Raw genomic sequence first — 12,562 nt, forward strand, 5'->3', positions numbered from 1 at the left:
TATAAAATAAAGCACAGAAATTGTTTCCAAAATTATATGTCACTAGATGATATTTCTGTATTAAGTTTTAACAAAACGTTGTGTTTCAGAGGCTTTTTGATGACATCAGAAAGTATAAAAATGAAAGAGCTACGTCTTGGCAGTTCTTCGTGCTGCTGAGCCAAATAAACTGTAAGTCAATGTTCTCACATTTGGGGGATCCCTGGGTGGCTCAGCGGTTTAGCGCCTGCCTTTGGCCCAGGGTGCGATCCTGGAGTCCCGGGATCGAGTTCCGCGTCAGGCTCCCGGCATGGAGCCTGCTTCTCCCTCCTCCTGTGTCTCTGCCTCTCTCTCTCTCTCTCTCTGTCTATCATAAATAAATAAATCTTTAAAAAAAAAGATTTAAAAAAAATGTTCTCACATTTGTATTCTAATCAAGCACAATTCAGAGGCACACATACACTCAAAATATTCTTGGGTAAAGTATCAATCAACCAATCAACGAGGAAAGGTTGCAAACTTTTCCAGTTCCAGGACTTGGTAATTTCACCACACTACAAATAATTTAAAGTTTATAAATCACTTAATGCAGGGTTCTAAGATTCAATCTCCTCTGGAATTCCAGAAAAGACAGAAACTCTACAGATTAAAGAAAATGTAACAGAATGGCTTAGTTTCACTTTTCCACTGACTTGGAATTTGCATATATACAATCCCACTCAATGTATTTTCTAGGGAAACAGTCAGTTGCCTGTTTTGCTGTTCCTTTAAGCAGATCTAAACCTGCCTATTTAATCCCTCTGTGCAAGCTGCCTTTGAATCCAGCAACTCTTGACCACAAACTCCACAACTTAATCTACAAGCTTCTAAATTAGCCTTTCAAGAAGGAAGACTAGAATGGACAAGATAATTATAATCTTCATGAATAGTGTATTCTAGCAAGATCTGCTTTTGTCATTAAATAAGAATATGGGGCCATTTCAGTCAATTAATCAATAGGTAAATAAAATTCTAAAATTTCAGTAAACTGAGATGAGAAAATAAACTCACATACTCTTCTTTTTTAAATTAAAAAACCAAATACTACATAGTTTTTCATTTTGTTTTGTTCAAAGAGGACCATGCAGAGCCCAGTTTCTAGCTGTCGCTCCATTAATGGCTAGGTGGCCTTGGTTAGATTAATTAGCCCCTCTGGCCCTTAAGATCCAATTTGACAATATGTGGAGGTTGAGTCAGGTGATCTTTGATATCTTTATGAACTCAAAAACTTCAGTGACTCTCTGATTATCCAGAAATTTCATCTATCTTCCAGAGGTGCCTGAGTCGTACAGTGGGTTAGGTGTCCGATTCTTAGTTTTGGTTCAGGTCATGATCTCAGAATTGTAGAGGTCAAGCCCCATGTTGGACTCCATGCTTGGCATGGAGTCTGCTTGAGATTCTCTCTCTCCCTCTGCCCCTTCCACCTGTGCACACTTTCTCTCTCTCTGGAATAAATAAATAAATATTTTTTTTTAAAAAAAGGAAATTTCATCTCTCTTCCATATTCTTTATGTTAAGTAAATGGTGAAATTTCTAATTGTGGTTCACCAAAGACATCAGCCAAATCATCTTCTCATTCATTGACTCATCTTTCCACATTCTGAAATATAAAGACAAAATTGGAATTACTATTGGTTGGTCATTTCAGATCCATATTTAGAAAAACGTGAATCCACACACTGATTTAACACATAAGTAAGCAATAAGTAGATGTCAGAATTAGCAAACACTAGGAACACAAAGAAGAAACTTAGGGCCTTCCCTCAAACCTATTAGAATTAGAACAGAGACAGGCTGTTAATTCAATATTTATAATTCACTGTGATAATCTCTAGGATAGAACAAAATATACACAGCAGAGTTATGCATGACATTTTGATTGCTTGATTATGTCTTTTCTTCCACTAGAGTCTAAGCTCCATGACGGCAGGAATCCAGATTTTTCTGGTCACTGTCTTCCCAGGGGCAGACGTATGACTAGTTCTCAAAAAATATTTGTTTAGTGAACAAAAGAATGAATGAACAGCCAATTCACAAGGACATAAAAGAAGTGAACTTAAGTCTGCTAGAAAACAGACACAGTTAAGGGCAAGGTTAGAGGCTACCTTCTGAAGGCCCACATTGTTCCCTGTCAGTTGTTTTTGCATTATATTAGAGACACAAAGAATAAAATTTATGTATTTGCATTCCCCTTATTCATTCCAAAATACATTTTAAACATCACAGAACTAAGGTATTTATTAAAATAGGGAATTTTTAGGGATGCCTGGGTGGCTTAGTGGTTGAGCACCTGCCTTCGGCCCAGGGAGTGACCCTGGAGTCCCGGAATGGAGTCCCACATCGGGTTCCTTGAATGGAGCCTGCTTCTCTCTCTGCCTGTGTCTCTGCCTCTCTCTTTCTGTGTCTCTCGTGAATAAATAATAAATAAATAAAATCTTTAAAAAACAAAAATTAAAAAATAAAATAAAATAGAGAATTTTCAATGTGGAATTCGATAGAACCTATAAATTTATGTAAATGAAAAATGAACAGGCCAGATGGTAACCACTGCCACTTCTGGCTTGGGTTCACTTATATCTTCATTCTTTATATTTGCTTATAGCTAAGGGTATGAATCTGGAACCAGACCCATTCTCTCCAGATGTACAACATGCAACAAATTACTTCACTTCTTATGCTTTAGTTTCCTGAGAAATAAAGGCAATATATCACCTAATAAGCTGTTATAAAAATTAAATAAATTAATATGCATAAACCTGTTAGAAAAGTGTCTGTCCTATGATAGGTTCTAAGTGTCTGCTAACTACACAAGATAAACAAAATCAACATACCATCAGCCCACTCAATTCAGTTAGAGCAGTGAAAGACAAAGCATGATGAACACAATTTTTTTTTTTTTTAAGATTTTATTTATTTTTTCATAGAGACACAGAGAGAGAATGAGAAGCAGAGACACAGGCAGAGGGAGAAGCAGGCTCCATGCAGAGCCTGATGTGGGACTCGATCAAGGGTCTCCAGGATCATGCCCCAGGCTGCAGGCAGCACTAAACCGCTGCGCCAACTGGGCTGCCCCGATGAACACAATTTTGGGGGGGAATTATGTCGATGAATTTTTCAAAGAAGGAAGCTGGGGATTCAGAATGTCCCAAAATAAAATAAATTGGTTTAACAGAGAACTTGAAGAGGGGAGAAAAAAAATTCTAGAACATGCTGAAATGAACAAGTCACTTAATTGCTTCCATTTTATCATGAGAAAAATTTTCTTCACAGGAAAGTGAAACCTCCAAGTGAGAAAATATATTAACAGTAATATCATTTTTGAAGTAGTGGGATTTTATAGGGATTAGGCTTGACAAACTTTAGCGAAAAGACTAAAAATCCATCAAGTGCATTCATAAGCTTGAAAATAATACCTAGAGAGCAAACATTAGAGTGGCAGTCCCTAAACCTGACCATGTGGCACAATTACCTGGGGAGCTTTGAAAAAAACGGATACCCTGAAGAAGATACTTCAAGAGGTCTGGGGTAAAGTCTGATATCTTTATTTTTTTTTTAATTCTCCCAGGGATTTCTGAGTACAGTCAGAGTGAATGCACTGAACACTTGCTACAGAGAGGTCTCTGGCAATGTGTGGCTGGGTTGTCTCCTTGGCCCTACCTCCGGCAACCTTATTAGCCATTAACATATAAAAGCCACCCTCTACAGATAGGACAAAGTTGTGAGACTGGACCACATGCTGCTGACCAACCCAAGTGTCCAAAAAAGTAGGAAAAAATAAACTGTAAATCTAATGATAAACGAAACTGCATTCGGGTTCATATGTCAAATGCAAAATTGTAATAGGTGCAATAAAAATGGTTTCATGGCTCCCCAGTTGAAAATATTTCCTACACTGGTTTCACCCCCAGACACAGCCTACTAGGTGTCTGCAAGCAGGCACAGTCCCACTCTCAACTCTGTGCCTCAGACTATGTCTACTGCATTGTGTTCCAAACTGGAGTCATGTTTGTTTTTTTAGATTTTATTTATTTATTCATGAGAGACACAGAGAAAGAGGCAGAGACACACACAAGCAGAGGGAGAAGCAGGCTCCCCATGGGGAGCCCGATCGGAACTCGAGCTCAGGACTCCAGGATCAAGCCCTGAGCTGAAGGCAGACACTTAACCATTGAGCCACCCAGGTGCCTCTGGAGTTATGTTTTAAGAGGGATGTTGGGACGCCTGGGTAGCTCAGAGGTTAAGCATCTGCCTTCGGTTAGGCTCAGGGCGTGATCCCGGGGTCCTGGGACCGAGTCAGGCATCAGATCCCGCATCAGGTCCCCTGTGGGGAGCCTGCTTCTCCCTCTGCCTGTGTCTCTGTCTCTCTCTGTGTGTGTCTCTCATGAATAAATAAATAAATCTTAAAAAAAAAAAAAGGTGGATATTGACAAAGCTGATATTCGGTAAGTGTGTACCAGGATGGCCAGATGTGACCACCAAAATACTAAATGCCTTAGTTCCAGTTGGTAAAGAGCTGCTGCTCAAGCCTCATGTCATTTCAGCCCTCTCAGGACCCTGGCCCTTCCCCAATGACACAAGCGTTAATGACAGGCACATCCAAGGTCTCCACTCTGATTGGTTGCTACTTGTTGCCAGACTCATTGTTAATATTTTCAAAATGGAAATTCCTAGAAAAACAACTAACCAGGAGTGGGAATTGCCTGGAAATTATATCAGAGAAGAACTATCGAAAGTTCAGGAATCTTTAGCCTTAAAAAGAGAAGACATGAGATGGGGTAGGGACAGGGAGAATCTGAGTGCTGCCTTCAAATACGTGAATGGCCTCATGTGGGAAACATCAGATTTAGTCTATGTAGCTCCATTGGGAGGAATTACACACAATAATTGGAAGTGACAATGACGCTGATGTCAGTTCCATATAAGGAAGAACGTTTGAATTCTGGCACCACCCAACAATGGAGCTGGCTTTAAGAGAATAGTGAGCTTCCCGGAGCAGCACAGGAAGGAAGCAGTGGCTCTGAGATGAGCATTACAGCTGCAGGTGCTTCTGCTCTGGATGGTGAACTAACCAGATCACTGGTTCCCAAACCTGAATGTTCATCTGAATCCTCAACAGACCTTTTGTTTTTTTGTTGTTTTTTTTTACTGCTCACCACAAAACTGAGAAGGTACAGAAGATATCTGTATACTCCCCACCCTTACATACACACAGCCTCTGCTACCGTCAACAATTTGAAGCACATTGGTACATTTGTTACAATCATTGAACTTACATTAATTAATACATCACTGTTGGGAAGCCTGGGTGGCTCAGTTGTTGAGCATCTGCCTTTGGCTCAGGTCATGATCCCGGGTCCTGGGATCGGGTTCTCATCGGGCTCCCTGCAGGGAGCCTGCTTCTCCTTCTGAGTATGTCTCTGCCTCTCTCTGTATGTCTCTCATAAATAAATAAATAAATAAATAAATAAATAAATAAATAAAATCTTAAAAAAAAAATACATCACTGTCACCAGAAGTCCATAGTTTAATACAATAGTTTACTCTCGGTATTGTACTTTCTATAGGTTTTGAAAAATGTATAATGACATGTATCCATCATAATTAGTGGAACTTTTTAAATGTTAGACCTCTTCCCCACCCCAAACCCAATAAATTAGTATCTTCTGGCATTGGAGTTTGGGAAATTGCATGTTTTAAAGTTCTTCAAGTGATGTTGACACAGATGGTTTTGGAAATCTGCATTCAATGATCTATAAGGTTCTTCCCAACCTTCAGATTTTATAATTCTCTTCTATAAAAATCACAGTAACTTTTTTTTAAAAGAAGTATCTGATTCTTGAAAACTGACCGGGGCTTAGAAGCAAATATATATATATATATATATATATATATATATATATATATATATACTCTATAGATTTGCTTTATATATATATATATAGAGAGAGAGAGAGCGTGTATATATATACACACACACACACACATATAAAGAGACAGAAAGAGAGAAGATGTCAAGCACTATGTTAGAACCCTTTAATTTATACAAGAACTCCACAATGTAATTGTTAATATATATTCGCATTGAATAGGCAATAAAACCGAGAGGCCCAGACAGATTAAGTAATTTGCCCAAGGTCACAGAGCCATGAAAAGCAAAGCTGAGATTCAAATAGAGAGTTATTTGATTCACACTCCCTTATACTAATAGACTTTCAACAAACATTCAATTACTTGAAACTAGCAAATGAAAACACAGTTTCAGATTACTAATAATGGGGGTGAATCTTTTGTGTATGTTGGGGGTTTTTTAATAATATATTCAGCACTTGGGAGGGATATTTTATTATAGGATGACAGAGAACCAGATAATATTCCAGGAACTTCTAAGATTTTATGCACCACTTGAAGTTTTTTATATCAAGCCAGGAAATAACACAGCCAATAATACATTTGTTCCATAAATGTGAACTGTTGGACTAAGGATTCTGACATCTAAGAAAAACATGTGATAAATCATCCAAAATGAGAGAAAACGACTCACCCACATCTTTGCTCTTCATAATCGATTCCAAACCAGAGAGAGGGCCAATTCCACATTTTCATCATGGAACTCTGACCCCTTCCCTGAACCAAAGAAAAGAACAGTTTCTTAGAGCTGTACTTTGACCCCTCTGATGGGATGTAGAAACACTGTATAATGGTTATTATAAACATACTCCTTTGAGTCAAACCTAGATTCAAGTCTGGTTCTACTATTAACCAAATACATAATCTTAGAAAAGTTATCTAATGTATCTAGGTTAGTGTCTTATGTGTAAAATGGGGCTGATGGTATTCCCATATCTGACTCCCAGGGATACCATAAGGATTGGATAAGATGCTGTAATGTGAAGTACTTAACATTCATCCGATTCTTAATACTCAATAAGTATTCATACTATTACTTATTAATAGGAAAGTTAATTCCGATATCATCTCTGTATCCTCCATTGTCTAGCTAGAGTAGAAACCAATATTGGTGCATCCATGGTCCCAACTAAGGGGGAAGTAGTATGAGGGAGTGGCTATGAGTGGAGGAGGGGAGGGTGCTAACCTATCCTTGGGTCTATGAGCATTTGTTCTCAACCCTTAGTTATAAGAATCTTAAAATGCCTCCAGGTCCTGGAACATAAAGGTCGTTAGGAGGAATGGAAGCAAGATTAAGTACTGAAAATGATAAGTTAAAAACTGAGACAGAAGTGGGGCTATGTTAAAACAAAGATAATCCCTTTACCCACCACTAATGGATTAGAACAGGCTAGATGAGGTTGATCAAAAAAATCAACAACAAACATTAACACACATATTTGATGGACCCTGAAGCTAAGCCCCAAAGGCCCTCATTGAGGACTATTGCTCTTTTTTCCCCTAAAACTGTTACCTTTTTTCTATCAAAACTCCCCTTCTACAAATTAAATCACCATCAACATCCATTAAGAAAATAGCACAACAAAAGGCCTCAGGTTTAAAGGAAATAAAACAGTGGCTAAAGACCTACTATAATTGCCAAAGACTGAGCCTGCCAGGTGAATAAGCAAACATGTTCTGAGAAAGCCTTTGTGTTGAAAGTAAGAAAGTTCCATATAACAGCACTAATTAATGGCTAGCAAATATGGAACCCCTTCCTTTGGTATTATATGGTATAAATGGACAATCAGCTAACTTAACACAGAAAGGATCCATTTCTGACTTATGGGGCCATACACAGCATAAGGCGATTTGTACAGTTAGTTTGACGGGGTAGAAGAAAATAACTCATTTAAATTCCTCTCACTTTTTAAAAAGGCTTCTTTTTTTAGACCATTAAAATTTAAGGCGAACTAAAACTATATTGTTTAAGGACTCATAATTAGGTAAACTACAGTGAGAAGCAAGAAGGCATGAACTCCTTGCTATTCTTGTCAGGTTACTTAACCTGCGGGAGAAAGATGAGGGTTAGATTAGGGAAACCATTCAGGAAGGTTCCAGCAACATTTTTTGGCTTTCATGATTTATACTGGTATTCTTTACACAAGTGTTTGTTTTATAATTCATTAAACTAAATTAATTTTATGCAGAAATATTAAAACATTTATCTTGATTGACAACGGATTCTTTGCTAATTAGCATAGTATGTCAAAATGGGTGGTATTGGTGAAACTAATGACTATTTTATTTGTATGATGCATGCTAGAAATGTTCTCCCATTGGTGCAATTAAAAGTATTCAAAGAATGTGGATTGCCCAGTGTTGTTAAAAATCTCTCCACACTTTCATGCACAAGGAACGTGAATATCTTGTCCCCTTTGGGTATGGAACCTAATTCCTAATACATCCCATATCCAGCCATTGATCTGACTGACTAGAAGACATTGAAGCATGACGATATGTACTCTGATGCCTGAAATAACAGACTATGGGGATTTTAAAGAGCCTAGAGATTAAGCTTGTGAATGGTTCTCTGCCTGCTTGTTAATGAATGTTTGCTGAATATATATTTGAATATATAGCAGAACTTAGTCTGAGACATGTAGCAAGGTTGTAGGAAAGAAGTTAATCATCACTATCTCAAATACCTTTTGCAGTTATTGTAATGTACCAGAAAGGAAAAGTCCAAAAGTTTTGCATGATTTAATATAATTTAGGTTGGTGAATAACAAAGGCTTTTGTTTTTTACTGACCTCCTTCCAAAACTATTGATATTTTGTAAATTAAATGAGTATTATTTTGCAAACAGAAAAGGAATTAAAATACTTTGAAAAATAAGCAAATATAAGCAGGTGTTTCACTGAATATATCAAATATAGTCAATAAACACTATATGGAGCTGTTCAACATCATTAGTAATCAAGAAATGATCACATGAGATACCATCTTAAACTCACTGAATTGTTAACAACAACAAAAAAAGTCTGACCAAGCCAAGTGTTGGAGAGGATATGGATCCACCAAATCTTCTATGCATTAATGAACCCATCACTAAAAATTAGAGCTAAATTCTTGATAATAATTTTTCATCAAATGATATGGTTTCCCTCTCCCATGCCGCTCTTTGCCTTTCTCTTGCTGAGGAAGCATTACCTTTAATCTCATGGTTTTCTTTCACTTGTTCTCTCTTTTCTTTCAATATAGCTTTATTGCATCATATCTAGTCCTAAATAAGGTATTATGCTGTATATGTAATCTTCTGGTACTTGTATGTAGCTTAATACCAAATTGCTAAGATTTATCCATATCATTGTGTATTGCTGTGGTAATTTCACGTTGCTTCAGGATAGTATTTCTATGTATAGGTATACCACAGTTTTTTCCATCCATTCAACTGTTGATGGGCTTTTGAGTTATTCCTACCTAGGTTTTGGCTTTGTGCTGCTTTAGACATTCTTGAGCACATCTCTTGGAGTACTGGCCCAGAGGTTTCTCTGCGTCTATACCTAGGAGTGAAAAAGAATATGTGAATGTTCAACTTCATGAGATAATGCCAAATTGTTTTCCAAAGTAATTGAACCAATTTAAACTTTCTCCAGCAATGCACAGAAGATTTGGTGGATCCACACTCTCTCCAACACTTGGCTTGGTCAGACTTCTTTGTTGTTAAGTAGGAGGTAGGTAGATAGATAGATGCAAGCCATACATAGGCTAATGATGAGAGTGTATCATGAAACATGCACTCAGGTTTTTCCAATTCTGTGCATTTGAAGACAAAACCAAGACAAAACAAGAAAAAGTTAAAAAAAAATAAATCTGATATGCCTATACATAGTGTGCAATACTACTGTGTTGAAGTCTAGATCAAAATTAATGCTTTATCACACTTCCTACATCAAAAACACCTGGTCAATATTTAGCTGAATTGAATTGATTTTCAATACAAGCCTGAATTTTAGTGGATTCTTGTAGGGCTTGCTTGGGTTTTTTTGCATTTTTCTGCTGTCGCTGTCATATGCCAAATACAAGTCTAATAGTTCTCTGCCTTTCTGCAGTTTTTAAAGTGAAGACAATATCAAAAGAATTAGAAGACAAGCCAGAGACTGGGAAAAAATATTTGCAAAAGACATATCTGCTAAAGGACTTATTGTCCAAAATAAACAAAGAATCCATAAAACTCAACAATGAGAAAACAACCCAATTAAAAACTGGACCGAAGACCTTAACAGACACCTTACCAGAGAAGATATGCAGATAGAAAATAAGCATATAAAAAGATACTCCACATCACATATCAACAGTGAAATACAAATTAAAACAATGAGATACCATTACACCCCTATTAGAATTGCCATCATCTGAAACACTGACAAAGACAAAACCAAATGCTGACAAGGATGTGGAGCAACAAGAACTCTGATACATTGCTGGTGTGGTAGCAAAATGGTATAGTGACTTTGATGGTTTCTTATAAAACTAAACATACTCTACTGTGAAATCTAGCAATTGTGTTCCTTGGTATTTAGGCAAAGGAGTTGAAAATTTACGTCCACACAAAAACCTATATGCAGATGTTCACAGAAGCTTTATTCATAATTATCAGAACTTGGAAATAATCGATATGTCCTTCAGTAGGTAAAGGGATAAATAAAATGATACATTCAGACAATGGCATATTATTTAGCACTAAAAAGAACTAAATTCTCAAGCCATGAAAAGACACATAGGAACCTTAAATGCATATTACAAAATGTCAATCTGAAAAGGCTACATATGGTATGACCCCTACTGTATGACATTCAATAAAAGGCAAAATTACAGGGTCCATAAAAAGATCAGTGGTTACCAGGGGAGGGAGATGAATAGAACTTTTAGAGCTGTGAAAATACTCTAGATAATATTATAGCAATTGATATATGTCATTATATTTATATGCAAACTTACAGAAAGTACAACACACCAAGAGTGAACTAAGGTAAACTATGGACTTAGTGTTATTACCATGTGTCAATGCAGGTTGATCAGTTATAACAAATGTACCATTCTGGTGGAGCATGTTGGTAACAGGGAAGGCTGTGCATGTGCATGTGTGGGAGCAGCAGGTATATGGAAAAATCTCCATTCTTTCCTCTGAATTTTGTTGTAAATCTAAAGCTGCTTTAAAAAATAATGCTTTATATATGAATGTACATAAAATCTTGAAGGTAATGTTGATGTGTTATTATCACCAATTTCCTTAGCAGTAACACTATTAAATGTTAGATAATGCTTTCTATAAGTTTGCAATCTACTGAGAATACAGAACAACATATTTAATTCAAATTAAGTAGGACTAGTCAAAAACCACATACTGACTAAATAACAAATACAAACCTACTGACACATCCATCATCCTGAGAGATATCGGAATGCCATATGGTAGGATAGCTGGTGGATCCAGCTTTGTCATCCATGAATCAGGACCAACTATGCACCAGGCTCTGTTCTAGATTCTAGATAAAGCAGTAAATGGCGAGATACCTGCCTCTGTGAAGCTTAAATTGTTATATTGTACATACTGTCATGTTATGAGTAATGATGTGAAAAATGCAAGACATGGAAACAAGGGAAAAGCACAGTAATCTTGGAAGCCTCACCAAGAAACAGAATGAAATATGAAATTGAGTCATAGCTAGGGTGGGAGCAAGTACCTTTCTTTTCCAGAGAAGAAAAGAGCAAGTACAGAGTCCTGGGGTGGAAGATTTTTTCAGGTATTGGAAGAAGAGTAAGGCCAATATAGGGTAGAGGGAAGACAGGTAGATGATGAGGTTGGGGTGGATACTTGGAGCACACTAGAAACCTTGATAAGAGTTTCACCTGCATAGAAAGGATGGGAGCTTAACTGGAGTGGGCTCAAAAAAAAAGGTTAGTAAATGAGTTGATGTGCCAATGTAGACAATTCTTTTGAGGAGTCTACTAAAAAATAAAATAATAATAATAAGTCTCAGGAAAGAAAGAAAATATGTTGCATGCCAGAAACCTAGATGCATGACTTTGAAAGAAGATTGTTTTACAGATTATTCTATGCAGATAACACCTTACTAGGAAAGGTGGATTGACAGAGACGCCATCAGGAGCAGGAGTCCCTCAAGGATCTGTCTTTGGCCTCCTGATCCTTTTTTCTACTTCTATGCCCTTGGAAAACCTCTTAACCCCAATTTTTCTCCTTCCTCCTCTCCTCTGCTTTCCTTCTGTCCTCTCCCTCTCTTCAGCTGGGCCTTCTGATAATAGGATTGACTACAGATCTCCTCACTACCCACTCTTCTTCTGCAAACCACCACCCAGAAACTAACAAGCTATTCCAAGTCAAGAGTTGCTTGTCTCTCAGACCCCCTCAGCCTTTAATCAGTACCAGAAATGCCTTCAGGCAGAATTGTCCTTTTTCTCTGAAAGGGCTAAACCAGCCCAAGTTTGCAAAATTGGTTGACAACATGTTCTCTTCTTGTACTAGCCTGTTTTGAGAGCCTCCACAACCATAGGAAGATGGCTCCTGTCTGAAATCTGATTTCTGATAACAATGGGCAGGAATTCTGGGTCTGGACACCCAAGCTAAGGGTTA

At 37.4% G+C, this 12,562-nt stretch overlaps 1 long non-coding RNA gene across 1 annotated transcript; it reads right to left on the bottom strand.

Moving 5' to 3' along the window:
* Nucleotides 1-361: 361 nt before the first annotated feature.
* On the bottom strand, nt 362-9,470 carry LOC121486371. The gene is made up of 3 exons (XR_005986616.1): nt 9,388-9,470; nt 6,560-6,642; nt 362-1,618 (listed from the first exon to the last, which is right to left on the bottom strand). It is a non-coding gene; the product is annotated as an uncharacterized LOC121486371 (long non-coding RNA).
* Between the last annotated feature and the right edge of the window lie 3,092 nt (nt 9,471-12,562).

This window comes from Vulpes lagopus, chromosome 3 (genome assembly GCF_018345385.1).
Source record: "Vulpes lagopus strain Blue_001 chromosome 3, ASM1834538v1, whole genome shotgun sequence".
Classification (NCBI taxonomy): domain Eukaryota; kingdom Metazoa; phylum Chordata; class Mammalia; order Carnivora; family Canidae; genus Vulpes; species Vulpes lagopus.